The sequence below is a fragment of the Cervus canadensis genome, chromosome 19 (genome assembly GCF_019320065.1).
Source record: "Cervus canadensis isolate Bull #8, Minnesota chromosome 19, ASM1932006v1, whole genome shotgun sequence".
NCBI classification, from domain to species: Eukaryota; Metazoa; Chordata; class Mammalia; order Artiodactyla; family Cervidae; genus Cervus; species Cervus canadensis.
Genome location: NC_057404.1, coordinates 51,954,259 through 51,971,501, shown reverse-complemented (window position 1 = coordinate 51,971,501; position 17,243 = coordinate 51,954,259). Strand labels below are relative to the sequence as shown.

The 17,243-nt window shown below is 42.0% G+C and overlaps 1 protein-coding gene across 1 annotated transcript in view; it reads right to left on the bottom strand.

Moving 5' to 3' along the window:
* Window positions 1–16,587, bottom strand: part of UGT8 (UDP glycosyltransferase 8) — a 94,846-nt gene extending 78,259 nt beyond the window's left edge. Inside the window, exon 1 of the mRNA XM_043438821.1 lies at window positions 16,028–16,587. The gene's annotated coding sequence lies outside the window, so the exon portion shown is untranslated. The remainder of the gene's footprint in view (window positions 1–16,027) is intronic.
* Window positions 16,588–17,243: the final 656 nt, after the last annotated feature.

The window sequence follows — 17,243 nt, the reverse complement described above, 5'->3', positions numbered from 1 at the left end:
GTTACAGCACTCCAAGCTGGCTGCACTCACCACTTTCCTACACTGCCAGTGCCTGCAGTTCTCTCTTTGCAGACATCTACAGTACAGGTGGGGGAGCTGTCACGAGAAACTCAATGCTGTTCGCTTATCAGTGACAGCTGGCCCAGAGGCACCTGGGATCCTTCTCTGAAATCATCAGGTGGGAAAGTAAGATTAAAAACAACAAGAAAATAGAAAAGAAAAACAGGGTAATACAGATACCAACAGACATGGCACTCAGTACCTAGTATAATATATGTATTCAATGCTCAATGATGGCAATTAAATTTAACTATATTAAACACAAATTCAATCCCCTAATGAAACGATTCTCAAAATGTTTGCATCCAAATGAAACACCTACTGGGCTAACTAAAAATGTAGATTTCACAACCTTTTCAACACACAGGCTATTATGAAGTCTGGGAGAAATCCCCAAATCTGCCAATTGTAAGATGCCCTGGGGATTTTCACGAATTCAGCCATCAGATTGACAGACAAGGATCTCACACTTAATCCTTATTTGCAATAAGAGATACACAAGTGATGCAGTGGATGTGTGGATCTGAAATCTAAAGATCGGATAAAGCTCAACTCTCCTGGGGATGTGAAAAAGAACAAGGCCCATCCCCTGTTCCTGAGGAACCCAGAATAAACAAATAAATACTTTCCAAATATTTTAAATGTCTCGTGATAAAGTGCCTGCAATATCTCAGGAACACATGGATACAGTTTTAGTAATTTATAAGGACATGCCTTATAAAAGGACATGTACCTTTCAATTTTCATTAAGTTTAATATCACATATTCTACTTCCCCATTACTACTGAATTACACAAATTATAATTTGAAATATTAGTTTATTAGTAAAGTATTTCAATGTCACTTTAGATATATAATTTAAATAAATGTCAACATGTATTTAAAAGTTTGGTGTTTTGGATATGTGTCATATTTGAGTAACCTGATTGTCTTTTCAGGTAGTTCACATTTAAAGTTGTTTATATTATGATACTAAAATTGTTATAAGTGACCCTATCATGATGTCCCTACAATTAAAGGAAAAAATACACACACACATACACACACACAGGGCAAGCAACAATGGATGCCCAAATCCACAGTCTTGGTGATTTAGGCCATGTCATTTAATTTCTCTGCACCTAATTTCCTTCACCTGCCAGTGAAGATATTAAATTAGATGGTCTGGAAAATCACTCATAGTCTAAAACTTATTGAAAAATGAGGTTAAGACTAGGCTTAATGAGATTGAAATGATTTGAATCATAAAAATAGTTAAGACCAGATCAATGGATGCTGAGGAAAAAACAAAGAAGAATGAAATTTATCCTGACTTTAAACTTTATGTTCTAGAGGATCTTTACTGTGAAGACAAATTTCATAGGGATACTGTTAAGATGCAATTATGCTTCAGCACGTCTGGTGTGGGGCCCCAGATGATTTATCTCTGACAAGCTCTCTGGTGACACGAGATGCTACAGGTATGTGCAGTGCACGGTGAGCAAGCAAGGATGTAAAGACAAGAGGCAGAGTGAAGAGGAATAAACATGTAACCTACTGGAAAACAAATTATTTTTTAATCACACACAAAACACAATTTGCTTGAAACAATTAAGGATTGGAGGAGCCTGGTAGGCTGCAGTCCATGGGGTCGCGAAGAGTCGGATACGACTGGTGACTTCACTTTCCCTTTTCACTTTCTTTTTTTTTTTTTCCCCCCTTTTCACTTTCATGCATTGGAGAAGGCAACCCACTCCAGTGTTCTTGCCTGGAGAATCCCAGGGACGGCGGAGCCTGGTGGGCTGCCGTCTATGGGGTCACACAGAGTCGGACACGACTGAAGCGACTTAGCAGCAGCAGCAGCAACCTAATATACATTATTTTTTTTAAGGAACTGATATGGGTGGGAGGGAGCCAATCTTCCATAACAGGGTGACCCTCCAGTGGCTCTCAGATGTGAATGCACATTATAGTCCCAGGAGAGCCCATGAAAACTAGAGACACCTGAAAACTGCCACCCCCAACCTACATCAATTAGAATTTCTGGAGACGAGGCCTACCCAGGTCTTAGCATCTTTTGTTTTCTTTTTAACACTCCCCAGGGGATTATGCTATTGCAAACCACTGGGTTACATTTACACAAAGTCACAGTAAAATACACAAAAGTAAACTAATCCAACCCACTTTCTTTAGTTAATTTTTAATTGGAAAGTAATTGCTTTATAATATTGTGTTGGTGTCTGCCATGTACCAGGATGAATCAGTCATGGGCATACACAGGCCCCTCCCTCCAGAGCCTCCCTCCGACCTCACACCCATCCCACCACTCTAGATTGGCACAGAGCTTTGGGCTCCCTGTGTCATAGAGCAAATTCCCACCAGCTATCTATTTTAAATATGGTAATATATATGTTTCAGCGACACTCTCAATTCGTCCCACCCTCTCCTTCACCTACAGTGGCCACAAGGGTGTGTTCTACGTCTGCGTCTCCATCGTTGCCCTGCAAATAGGTTCATCGGTACCATCTTTCTAGATTCCATATATATACGTTAATAGATACTTTTCTCTTTCTGACTCACTTCACTCTGTATAATAGGCTCTAGGTTCATCTACCTCATTAGAACTGACTCAGATGCATTCCTTTTTATGGCTGAGTAATATTCCATTGTGTATATGTTCTGCAACTTCTTTATCCACTCATCTGTCAATAGACATCTAGGTTGCTTCCATGTCCTAGCTATTGTAAACGGGGCTGCAATGAACATTGGGGCACGCATGTCTTTTTCAATTATCGTTTCCCCAGGGTATAAGCCTAATAGAGGGATTGGTGTGTCATATGGTAGCTTTATTTCTAGTTTTTTTAAGGAATTTCCATACTACTCTCCATAACGGCGATATCAATTTACATTCCCACCAACCCATTTTCTGTTGTTTTTTTTTTAATAAACTGAGGAGCTTGTGTGTGTGTGTATGTGTATGTACATGTGTGTGCTGGCAGAACTAAGAATACTTGACTATTCATAAATAACTAATTAGTATATAAAATACAATATCATGAATTTAGGTTATAAAAACTAGCCAGGAAGTGTTAAGCAGGAAAACATTTTGAAATTCATATTGGATTTTTCTTTTGTCCCTAAAATGACTAGAAATTTGTCATTACATGAGAAAATTGGAAACGATTATATTTATTATCATAGATCAGCGGTTCTCAAACTTTAGCAAGCAACAGAATCATTTGAAGAACTCGTTGTAACAGACTTAGAGGCCTGTCCACAGTTTCTGTTTCCAGAGATCTGGGATGCACATCTGACAAATTTTCAGGTGATGTTTCCAGTGGCCCAAAGATCATTTTGAGAATCATTAACAGAGAAGAAAGCTTGCACTCTCACACATACACACAGATGCAGCGGGGGTATCTTTTGCTGCTAGGTTGGCACAGTCATCTCTGCTTCTGTATCATGCGCTCAACACTCAGCCAGCAATAAGGAAACGCTCTGTTCTGACGCTGATCTCATCCTTAAACAAATGAGAAAAGCTTCACATATCATACAACTGGTTCTGTGTGAGGCTGTAAGTTCTGATAGGTATTTGCTTTCCTAAAAAGACTGACGTTTGATTCATGTTTTAAAATGTTTCATTAGGGCTTTTATTAACTCTCATTCACTGGGATTTTAATTAGCAGAATACCACAGTCAATATGGAGGAAATTCAGATCAAGTTTTCATTTCCTGCCACAATGGGACAAAATCACACGTGGGGGAAGATAGCTTTTCAATACACCATCACCTAGAGAATCTTAAAGTTTCAGAAATGTACTAGGTTCACAAGAGATCATGGGATTTTTTTCTCCTACTTATTAATAATATCCTTTCTTTAATATCACTAGTTTAAGTAAATTGTAAACATTATCTACATTAACATTATTAAGAGTCAAAAGATAAATCCCCATTGATATTTTTAACATGTTTTCAAATAAAAAATCTCTGACCAAATATAACCAAAAAAACAATTTAAAATAACTCTGGATATTTCCCTATTTAATTCCTTGAAAGTCCTGGAGAGTGAGCAAATAACACATTTCCCAACTGTAGTCTCATAAAATGCTAGTGAAGTCAAAGAGAAGTTTGTTATTGAGTATCAGATAAAACTGCAAAGTTGTATTAGTCCCCAGACGAGGAAGATTTCGGTAGGTTCTACAGAAACACAGAATGCATTCTCTGAGAGTGAAAATGTAACTTTGTGGCTTCTAAGCATCTAGGATTAGACCTGACTTTCAACAGAATGAAGCAAGGCCAGAGAAGGCTTTTGTATATCACTGCCATTGTTGACAGCCTTGTAAACATAAATATGCTTAAACATTGGTACTTAATACATTTGTTATGAAATGATGCCAAATATGTTTTTTAAATATGTATTTCATATTTTATAAAATAAATCAAAGTCCCAATTTCAAAACTAAAGATAACTGAGTCCAAACCCTTTCATTTGTAGAGAAAGGAACAAGGTCTCAGGCAGTGGTTGCCAAGCATCACTTGGCTAGTTCCTAGTTACTCATTGGCAGAGTCGGAACTAGCACTCAGGTTTCCTGGGTCCTAATTCAGTATCTCTTACCTGTACCATAAAAAGATTCTCCGAAGTTGCCACTGCCACATGTCAGATAATAGGCTTTTTAAAAAAAAATTCTGGGGTACACAAAGCAAATCAGCAATATTCAAAAAGCCTTTCAATGTTATACTAGATTTAAAAGAAACGCTGTGTATTTTGGCTCTAAGGCAGGAGACATCTAACACATAATAGGCTGCTTGTGAATGAATGGCTGGATCAATTCTTCTCTGTTACAGACGCTCATCTCACAAACCTCCTGGAATTCAATATGTCTGGTTCAAAATGTCTCTCCCCTTCCGTGATCTTGTGAGCCTAGGGATATAGGAATAGGGCTGCATTTGCTTAGTATCAAAATGGCAAGCTGAGTGATCTTTACTGGTAAAAATACTGATGAGAAAGCATAAAGCATCTGGGCTTATACAGAGGCTGGGTAACTGCTATACAGGATGATTTGAATAAAATGACCAGATCCTACTCTAAAATGGGCAGACTCCACCGCCCTCCCCTCTCCACACACACCTCTATCCCTGGCAGTTTGTAAGCCGATCACTGGGATCACTCTCCTGAGCTCACCACAAAGGCAAGGACATCATCTTCAGAAAGGAAGACAATGTAAGCGGACAGAAAGAAAGAGTGGGACAGCAAAAAGAAGATGCATGACAGCCAGAGGACTTCGTTTCTGCATGTTTTTCATTATTTAGAAATTTGAACAAAAAGCACATTCTATTCTCAGGCATATGCTCAGTGCAAGTGAAAGTCACTCAGTCGTGTCCAACTCTTTGAGACCACAATCCATGGAATTCTCCAGGCCAGAACACTGGAATGGGTAGACTTTCCCTTCTCCAGGGGATCTTCCCAACCCTGGGATCGAACCCAGGTCTCCTACATTGCAGGCAGATTCTTTACCAGCTGAGCCACAAGGGAAGCCTATATGCTCAGATAAAGTCTAACTGATCAAAACAAAATTACTTCTTAAAGCTCACATGAATTATTTAAAACTGGCAAATAACAGAGTCAGGCATCAGCCCTTATTAACAGTCTTACTTAACCTGTCAATTTCCTTTTTTGTTGTTTCTGAGGAGATTTCTTAAGATCTAGTCTTATTCCTATTCCTACTCCTACTGCCCTGCCCATAATGACATGAAGAGGAGACACTTTAAACCAGAAACTTTTGTATGAGGGAAAAGAACTCAGCCTGTGCTTCTGGTTAATTGATATAAAAGGTCTTATCAGGGGGTCAGCGAGAGAGGAAACAATTTGATTGCTTCAAGTCAGAGCTTTTTAGTATGTGTAATCATTTTCTCCAACTACTGTTTCTTGACATCAGATGTCTGACTTGGTTGTGTCTGACTCTTTGTGAGCCATGGACTGTAGCCCACCAGGCTCCTCTGTCTATGGGATTTCCCAGGAAAGGAGACTGGAGTGGGGTGCCATGTCCACCTCCAGAAGATCTTCCTGACCCAAGGATCCAACCTGGGTCTCCTGCATCGCAGGCAGACTCTTTACCATCTGAGCCACCACAGAAGTCCATATTCAAATATAAATACAAATTAAAAACTAAATACACTTACTTATCTATGTCATTATTTCTTCTTATTAGTCTTTCCTAAAATTAGCTGTGAATGTACTTCCATCCATTAGAAGCCCCAGGTAAATTTTAAAAGAAAAATCTACCAAACCATTATATATTTTATAATAAAGAGTTCAAAGACCTATAATATGATCTTTCTACAGACCAAACCTTTTTTTTTGCTGTCATAACTAAATGATACAGCAGTTTATGCAGAACAGTTCATTTACAGAGAAAGAGAATGTTTCTAGTTTGAATGATGTGGTTTTTTTTTAAAAAAACAGGAAAAAAGTATCAATATACATACAGCATTTTAGGGAATTGACCTCCTTTCCTGCTCTGAGTCACAGAAGGTATCATTCAACCATGTTTAAATATCTTATCTCTGATTAGTATGTTTGTCCAAGGCCTTATGGGGAAACCCAGAGTGAAAGTCCACCCTCCAACTGCACATACTCTTCTCAGAGGGAGAATGAACATAACCAAGTGTTCAACTATCACAGCCAAATACAGAAATGAAAGTCAAAGGGAAGTAATAGAAACTGGGACACAACAGTCTGAGTTGGGACTTGAGTATGGAAACCATGAAGGACGACAGTTTGCAAGCAGAGCTGTTCAGGTGCAGGATATCCTGAAGCCAGAGACCCAGGTTCGATCCCTGGGTAGGGATCCCCCGGAGAAGGGAATGGCAATCCACTCCAGTATTCTTGCCTGGAAAATTCCATGGACAGAGGAGCCTGGTGGGCTACATCCATGGAGTCACAAAGAGTCAGACACTACTGAGTGACTAACGCTACTGGACAGGCAATGCTCGGGGACGGAATGAGTAAAAAATGATAGAATGTACAAGTAAGCAATTTGCAAGGTACAAAAAAGCTGTATGAACGTAAGATTTTACTACTGCTCAAAGGAAGTGAGTATTTCCAACATAAAGGTAGTGTCCAAGATGGTAGCTGCATCTGCCCACCAATGTTCCCAGTAAACCTCAGCCCCTGAGCCACTGGTGTTCCTTCTTTTGAATGTGAAGGATCACAGGCATTGGTTTTAATTAAACTCATGCTCAGATCAATACTATGGTTTCCTGCTACGATGCTCCAGGTTCACACAAAGCCCACATAGGCCAAGGAAGCACTCATTCTCTTCTGCTTTTTTTTTTTTTCCTTCCCCTCCAACATAGCCTCCTGTCCCACTCTCCATCTTGCTCTAATTCCGTTTCTTATCTACTTCTCCTTCCAGTTTCTCTTCTGATCACTTTAGCTCCTTTAAGGTATTAACATAGTCTCACAAATGCCACTGAAGTATTTTCAAAACCAGGAAAAAACAGTCAGTGATTAGCATTAATATTCCTTAAAATAGCTTCACCCTTGACTTTATGCACAAATTTCGCTGCCACCCCTGGCTCCCCCCGCCCCTTTCTAAACAGACAGGCAAACCTGTCTGACTAGTTTTCCTCTAAGCCCAGCTCTCCCAATTGGACGACAGTACAAATGAACCACAGGTTCAGCAGCACAAATGCAAAGGCTATGTAAAGCACATGGCCTTCAGGAGGAGAAGCCACAGCTAAGGGTATGTGCCACCCACCCAGTCTCAGGGAAGCTCTCTCAAAGCGGGAAGGCAACATCACTGAAGGGCTCACTCTACCGCTAGTTAAAAAAAAAAAATCCTGTTATGCATTCTCTTCTGAACAAGGGATATTACAATGTGGTTACGACTAAGAATCAGATTAAGCCTTCATCTTACAAGTTTTTTAAGATGGCCGATATGACCATATTATTTACAGTGTGGTACAGAGGTGTCCTCACGGTTTGTTGCTGTTGTGTGTGTTCGCTCAAGTCCATTAGGAAAGTTTGAGTTTGCAGAGCAGATTAATCAGAATGAGATTTTTTTTAGAGAGAGATGTACTTTGAAATTGCTTGGGGTGTGTGTGTGTTAGTTGCCCAGTTGTGTCCGACTCTGCGACCCCACAGACTGTAACCTGCCAGGCTCCTCTCTCCATGGAGTTTTCATGGCAAGAATACTGGAGTGGATTGTATTTCCTGTTCCAGAGGATCTTCCCGATGCAGGGATCGAACCCATAAATCCTACATCTCCCTCATTGGCAGGCAGATTCTTTACCACTGAACCATCAGGGAATCTGAGATTGTTTTAAATGGGTACACTTTAAATATGATATGCTTTAAAATAATTGTCCATATTTTTTTGGACTGTCAACTATTTCAAACATGAAAAGGTATAAAGATTAATATAAAAAAATCTGTATACCTATCACCTGAATTTTAAGAGTTTAAATTCTGCCTTACTTTCGTTACCATCTTTCTAAATTCCATATACATGCCTTACTTTCAAGTGTTTTGAAATTTTTAAATTCTATAAATATGATTCAAGTTATAAAAACTAAATTTTATATAACTTTTCAGGAACATATTATAAAAAACAAGGCATATCTGCACACTTGATTCCATTGCTTAAAATTTTTCTTAATCCATGAGAACATTTTGTTTAAGCTAAAACATCTCACGTGGAGTAAAATCAGCCCCATGGTTATTATTAAAGCAAGTTATGGCCAATATACAGCTAAAAAAGTATAACTTGGTGTCTTGAAAACGTTTCAAGTATTAAATTTCTTTAAACCTAACTGAAAGGTGTGAAGTGATTTTACACACGTTTGTATTCATAATATTCTCAAATCAGGCAAACATTTACCAAAGCAATTACAATATAAATTTATTTAGTGAAAGGGAATACCTCTAGGTGCATTTCTGTTATCTCAATCAAGTCAAGGGAAGTTACACCTTCAATACAGTGATTGTTTCCATTATTAAAAATTCAGACAAACAGAAGAGAGTTATTAGCAAAATACACAGTATCTCTGAAATGTTCCTAACCACATATTCTTTCTACCTAATCCAAATGTTCTACTACTTACAGCCAGAGACTGAGAACTGACCCGGCTGTCCTATACACCCTGCCATTCACAAACCCAAAAGTTCCATTTTCACTTGGGCTCTGAACCCCTGAATGCTGACCTCATGTCTAAGTCAATTTCAATGTGGCATCTGTCATTTCTGTAAGGGAGTCCTGAACGGGACAGTACAGAGTTCAAAGTTGAGTTTGTGAATGTACAATACAGAACTTTCAGAAGTCTTTGAAAATCACCTGCATAGGCCACTATGGTTTGCAAGAGCAGGACCATACACTGACGGAGTTAGCACAACAGACCAGAACTGAACTCCAAAACACAGAGGTCCCAACAACAAAAATGTAGGTAAAGAATTCCAGGGCAAGAAGGTCATCACAGGTGAAAAACTACATACATAATAGACTTCAGTTCATCTTAAAAACACTGAACATTTAATTTCATTTTACTCAAAAAACATTTATTGGGTGTCCCCAAAACAATGTACTATTCTACATGCTATATAAACAAATGATAAGGAGTAAATATTGATAAGTGTGTTTTGAAACAGACTTAATTTGAACTAAAAAAGAATAATAGATAATTAATTAATCACCAATATGCCTAACAATCACTTAGTAAACAGTATGCACTACATTATTGTTGATTGGTTCCCAAACCAGTTCATATATGTAATTTTTTTTTTCAAAATACCCACTAAATACATGGTAAAGAAATACATATACATATTAAAATAGAAATCTAATTTCAGATGTTTCTAATATAGAGCACTACTTCATCCAAATAGAAAAAATCCTAAGGAAAAAAGTAGATATTTTAAAATATTACTATGGTCAGCTCAATTTTTTAAGAAATCTACAAATCAGTCCTTCCTCTACTACACAGGTTAATACCTGCTTTCCACAATGTTGATTTTTAAGCCACCATTTGACATGGAAGCGCCTTCTGAATCAAACATTAAATTTCTTGCTTTAATGCCACCTATCTTTTTTGTTTGTTTTTGTTTTCAGAGTCTTTTAAAATGAATAATCTTTGGCCTTACTGGATTACCTGAGAAATTAGAACTCACTTAAATTCACTTAAATATCAAGAAACTTTAAAGAGAATGTTAAAAATGTTTATGATTTGATTACCAGATGCTTTCAAAAAGCAGCAAAGTTGCTATGGACCCTGCAGGCTGGTGGGAGCATGACCTTCCCTGAGGACGCTGACTTCTCTCCAGAGCTCCTGACCCAACCCCACCCACACCCCTTCAGGAACAGGTTCCAAAGTTCTCTCTTCTCCCTTCAAAATTTTCAATTGCCCCTATTGTACTGGCTTCTTCCCCAAAGGTTATAAATATAATCACATTTCCATTGTAAAGTGAAAGAGTATTCACTCAGCCGGGTCTGGTTCTTTGTGACTCCAGGCCGGTAGCCCCCAGGCTCCTCTGTCCATGGGATTCTCCAGGCAGGAATGCTGGAGTGGGTTGCCATGCGCTTCTCCAGCGGATCTCCCAAGGGACTGAACCCTGGTTTCCGGCATTACAGGCAGATTCTTTACCATCTGAGCCACCAGGGAAGCCCCTTTAAATAGATCTCTTAATCAACCTCCCTAAACCTTGAAAAAGAGTACTGCTAAAAGCAATAGTATCTACAGACCGCTCAACCACCAAATCCAAGTTCTGCTTCCATAAAGGGCTTTCCTGGTGGCTCAGATGGTAAACAACTGGCCTGCAATGCAGGAGACCTGGGTTCGATTCCTGGGTCAGGAAGAGTCCCTGGAGAATCTTCCTGCAGCCCACTCCAGTATTCTTGCCTGGAAAATCTCATGGACAAAGGAACCTGGGGGGCCACAGTCCATGGAATCGCAAAGAGTCCGACATGACTGAGCTTTCCATAAAATCAGCTAGCACTTATTGAACACAAATCAGTAACCTTCCAGTCACTGAGCTTGATTTACCTCATTTGATCCTCACAGTAGCCCTGGGAAGTCACACTTTGATCTTCATTATGTAAATGAGGAAACGGAACTAAGCTCTGAATTCAAGGTCACAGATATAGTCAGGGGCAGAACCAGGACTGTCTAATACCCCCCTATCTTAGTACTCAGCTTCTAATATCTTGAAATTCTTCCTTCCTTCAGCTGCTAAAAACAACTTTCCCTTAATTTTCCTCCCAACTTGCATTTTACCTTCTCTTTCTTTACTACTCCCTATATCTTTACCAACTCTTAGATTTTAGGATCTCCCCAGGCCTCTAATTCCCTCTTACTCTCTGAACCTGCCCTAGAAGATCCACTGACTTCCTTTGTTTTGGCAACAACCTGTATGTTGAAAATGGCTAAAGTAGTTCATCCATTCACCCACCCATTTACATACCTACCTATCCAGCCAGAAGACTCTTGACAGCCCCTTGGACTGCAAGATCAAACCAGTCAATCCTAAAGGAAATCAATCCTGAATATTCACTAGAAGGACTTATGCTGAAGCTGAAGTTCCAATACTTTGGCCACCTGATATGAAGAGCTGACTAATTAGAAAATACCCTAATGCTGGGAAAGATTGAAGGCTGGAAGAGAAGGGGACGACAGAGGATAAGATGGTTGGATGGCATCACCGACACAATGGACATGAGTTTGAGCAAGCTCCAGGAGATGGTGAAGGACAGGGAAGCCTGGTGTGCTGCAGTCCATGGGGTCACAAAGAGTCAGACATGGCTGAGTGACTGAACAACAACAAATGCAGCCCAGACCTCTCAGCTCCGAACTTCTGTGCAATGATCCATTGGACACTCATTTCCAGCTGGATTTTCTATAAGCACTTCTTATTCTACATTTCCAAAACTGAACCCTACCATCCTTGGTCCTCGAACCTGCTTCTCCTTTAAAGTCCCTATCCTGTCCTCCCATACCACCCGCCATCTAACCAGTCATCTAATCCAAGAGATCATACTGTGTGACCACGCCCTTCTCACCGCCACCATATTGGTGTAAGGTCCTCAACTTCTCTTAACAAGATCACCTCAATACCTTCTGACTTGTTATTCTTGTCTCCCACCTCAGATCAATCCTGCTAGACAGCTGTGAGAGCTGTCTTTTCATCATTCTTTAGTTTAAAACAACACTGAGGAGAAAATGGTCTATGCATCTTAGGATGACAAACAGTCTTCCATGATCTTGCCCTTAACTGGTTACCTTCTGACTACCTTATCTGGTTAACCTCTGCTGTTACCTTCCCTATGAAGCCTCTCTAGTGTTCTGTCCCCATGGAGAACTAGCCACGTCCAAATGCCTATTCAGGGAGCTTTGGGTACCTCTATCACAACACTCTCAGAACATACAGCACTATATTAAAACTATATTGAAACTAACTTGTTTTCTGTCTATCTAATTCTCTTAAACCCAGAGTCCTCCCATGGTCTTTATGTCTGCATATCCCCAGTGGACAAGACCACAGTGCCCAACGCATAGTGTGTATTTAATAAGCATTTATTGAAAGTAATAAGTATTCATTGAAAAAAAGAAGGATGTTTGTAAAATGCTTTAGATTAGGAAGATATGATTACCACTGTTTTCAAGACTAACTAAAACAACTTTATTCAAATTCATTTGATTATGCAGCCCCTCTGTACATGGGTATGCAAAACAGTATTGAAATGATTCACCCAGCTTCAAGTATGGGAACCAGGATTATCAAATCACACTTTTTACTCCTGGCTTTCAGAGAAGAGAAATATTGTCAACATTGTGAACAGCTAGTCAATGTCAGTGGCAGGAAGTAGGATGTAAAATATCATCATATAAGTATCCTTACACAAAGATAACCTGGGGCTACCATAAGAAAAGTAAACTCTTATTAAAGGGTTACTGCGATTTCTCAGAAAAGCAAAGATCTTCCAGAAGACTGAATGTCTGAAATTAAGACACCCTTGTAAAGATCTCATACACAAATTTTCTATTAAAAAAACACTTTAAATCCACTTATATAGAAGCTACCAGTCTAGGAACCTCAGCAACTGAGCTTGCTATATAGCCCAGAAACAGAGGATGAGAACAGCATCTATCTGTCACAAATCACACAGGCTTTATACTTGAGCAATAGCCCACATCATTTCAGGAGAAAAAAAAAAAAAGACAACAGATAATACAGCAGCAGGGCCTGCTTACAGTCTGACAGCAGGAGAAAGTGATAGCTGATAATAGAAAGAAGACCCAGAAAAACCACAAAACAAAAAAAAGAGAGAAAGAGAATAGTACTTATGTCTCCATTCTAGTATTTCAACTGGGCAGGCTGAGACCATTTACCATAAACAAAAACAGCTCTATACACCTCAAGGAATAGCGCTATTCAATTCTTTATGAATTCATGTTCATAAAGACAATTCAACAAAAAATTTAGCTTACATCCTGGGGACCAACTAAGAGGGGAACATTTAGACACTGCTTATTTTAATAGCTAAATATTTAAAGTTTCAGTAATGAATGGTGTGAGGGGTCAGCTATTTAGTAAATGTGCTTATGTAAATAAGCAAAAATCCAGATGGTGTCAAATAAATGAGGTTTCATTACATATTGCAAAAACAATCCAAAGTGTCTTACTCTCGGTGTACTTTGGAAACTTACTGTGAATTAAACAGCATCAAGTCAATATTATCTGATAAACAGGTATATAAAAACCTTGAAAAGGAGTCTAAGAATTGACAGTGTGGTTATTTTGCTCCTTTGCCATCAATATTTACATAGTAAAAAAGCTGATGGTTATTTATAAGATACCATGAAATGTTTTAAGTAATTTAAGTCAAATGTGAACTATCAAACTCTTAACACACAAAAAAAGACTTTACAAAAGACAAATTCTGTTATAAGTATTTTTATTTACTTCATTGCTTTACTTATTCTAATATGTGCACCAGGCATTAACACCATAAGCATAAAGCTCTGGAAACTTTAGATATAAGAGTTTGATCTCTATAGTAGTATTATCTATAGCAGTATCATCAAGAGAAAGTCACAAGTACAGTTTTTACTCAATTACACCCAAGCTACTAATATACTATCAAGCTATTACTAAATGTCAGGGCACTATGCTTCAACTGTAGTTTTTAAACACTCCTAGAGCAGTAAATCACAAAACACAATTTTACCTTGTGGGTGGCAGGCAAAACAAATAATACTCCAGTGTTTTTTTCTGGAATTATCTACAATAGTTGAACAGAGACATTCCAAAAGCAAACCTCAAACTGGCTGGAGATATGTTTCTATAGAAGAAAACTAGTCCACTGTTTCTCTGAGACAGAAGAAAACACAGACTGATTTATGATCTGATCCAATGAATGCAAAGTGCGGATTCCCTCACTATACAATATTGATGTGCGTGACTCTACAATTAATTTAAAAATCTCCAGGGAATAAAAGTGATTACTTCTAATACTATTAAAATACCATTTAAAAGCACTTTCCCTCCTTTCTTCAAGTGGCATTTTTTTTTTCTGGGAATAAGTGGAAATAAAGCACACCAATTACACCAATTCTGAGTGGAGATGTTTTTCTTTGAACACGAAATTATCAGATATAGAAACAACAGCACACTTGGCATCTAGCCAAACTACCACATCTTCATGTCATTAATCTTGAAAAACTCATTATACAAGATGACAGCCTGAGGGAAACGGAAGGTTCAGGGTAGCGTTTTTTCTACCTTTTCTGGATAGAATCCACCTGAAATAAAAGGCTGCCTCTATCACTAACACTGATTCATAACAGAGGTGACTCTTGGGTCATGCCTAGTTGAAAATGAAAATGCTACCCACTCCTCACTCTTGTGATACGCCCTCTTCCCCTTGAGGATGACTAGTTAACACAGCCCAGCCTACTGAGATAGTCTGCAGACTTTCACAAGTTCTCTCACTTATTCCCTCCTCGCCCCCAGAGTTGCTTTCAGGTGATGGGAACCAGCATACAGGTAGAGAGGTGGTCCTTTCTCAAGGAAGTGCTGCAGAGTGGCACGTTCCGGTACTCAACTTCATAAACCCTCAATTAAACCAGTGAATTTACACAAACAGACTGAATAAACCCCTCTCCACCCGTGACCGTCCTTCTGCCGGGTCGCACGACTTAATCTTGCGCCCCCCTGTGCGGTTTGCCCGGTACAACTCCCAACCGCAGATCCCAGGCCCCCTGGCCGCTCCTCCGATCCATGGAAGGCGCCCTACTTCCTGCAGCGCGTCCTTTCTCTCGACTCCTCTCTCACCCGCACACGCTTCCCTGGAGCAAGGGCACGCCATATGGTCCCCGCATCCGCGCGGAGACCCGGCCACTACTGTCCATTCCCCAGGGTCGCACAGGCCAGCGGACACTGAGAGGTCCCTGGGTCGGAGCGCGTGCAGCCCCCAGCCACGCCCTGCCCCCAGCGCGCCCAGGTCTAGCTCCCCCTCAAGGAGAGGACGAAGTAGAGGAGAGTTGGAGAGTTTCCGAAGAAGCACCTCCCGGGGCCCCCATCCCTGGCTGGCAGCGGGCTGTGGCCTTGGGGTTCGGCGGTGCCCATCCCTCCAGGGTCAAGTGCAAAGTCCTTGGCCAGATCCGTGCCGGGTTATGCCCTCTCAGCCTGCAGGCGCGAACGCGAGAGGACCCTCAGTCGAGGGCCATATGGGAGGGAAGGGCGCACAGGCGCGGCTGAGGCAGCTTGGAAAGCTCCCCTTCACACCCCTCCGCCCAGCTCGCGGTCTTCCTCCCCACCCACCCCCAACCTTTAACTCCCTCAGCCCAACCCCAACTGCACTTTCGGATCCCTAACCCCCAGCCCGGGATCGCAGCCATCCGCCCAGCACTCACCTCCGGGATCAAACAACGCCCCTCTCCTCTGGCCAACCCGCCCCCCTTCCGCCCGCTGCGACCGCGTGGTCCGTCCGCTTACCTCGGCTCTTGGCTGCTGCGCGTGAGCTTGAGTGTGTCTCCGCCGCGTAATTGTATCCGGGGACAGAAGGGACCCGTGTTTGTGTACCGGATCAGGTGTCGCCGCCTTCGGTGGCTAGGGGTCGTGAGGGAGGCTGCAGAGTTAGCGCGTCAGCTTAGGACGGACTTTCTGGACTCGGAATTGATGGCAAAGCTTTAACCGTGCCCTCCCTCGGGCCCGCAGCGCGCCTGCTCCTCCGCGGCTCCCCGCAGGCGGCCGGGCCCCCCCAGCAGCCGCGCCCCGCCCCGCGCGCTGCGAGCTGCGCCGGAGTGCGCCCCTCACCTCCCGCGCCTGGCTCCGCAGGGCACGACGCGGGCCGCCACGCGCTCAGCCTCGCGTTACACGCCTGGGGCTGCGAGCGCCTCCTGCTCCCGCGGCCGGGGCATGGATGCCGACGCGCCTTCGTGCCGCGCGCTCGCGGACTGAGCGAAGCGCGGAGTCCTGGGACCGGGATGCTCGCGGGCGGGCTGGGGCGCGCGAGCCGTCGGGCGCCGGAGCTGCGAACCCTGGGACTGGCACGTGGCCCCGCCCCCGGCCCCCGCGAGGCGTGCCCTATGCCCTCGCGGCCACCTCCCGACTGGTCCCCGTGCCCGCCTTTTCCGTCACACCAGCGCCGCTCGAATCTGCGTGGTGTGGTGGGAGCGCGCCTGCCCTAACTGCGCGCCTGCCCAGCCTGCTAGTCTGCCTCCTTCCCGAACTCCCGAAGCCACTAAAAAGTTGAACTTTTGCTAGGAGGTGAAGGAGATAAGTGAAGGAAAGGGCGTGGGGGTTGCTTAGGTGATCAGCCACCTTTCTTGTAAGTTAGAAAGGGTTTAGAAAAGGCGAGTTTGGGAATCTTGGAGAAAGGGAATTGGGTTGCTGCGCTTGGAACATCCCTCCTCGCAGACTCGTGCTGAAAAGAGCTATTTATGCTTTGCTTGGTTAAGTCTGTGGCGACTTTATCCTGACTGATCGGTGTTTGCCAGCAGCAGATCTTTGCCAAGTTGGCGTCCAGGCCAGAAAGCCAGGAAGCAGCTTTGCATACCCAGGCCTGCTGTGGTACCTCACCTTCCCTCCCCTCTTCCTCAGTCAGAGGCCAAGGACCTTTAAGAGTCTGATCTTAGAGTGCTGTCCTCCTGGGAACCTGGAAAATCTAATAATTGTTCGCTTTTCCTCTGAGCGAGATTGGCTATGTATT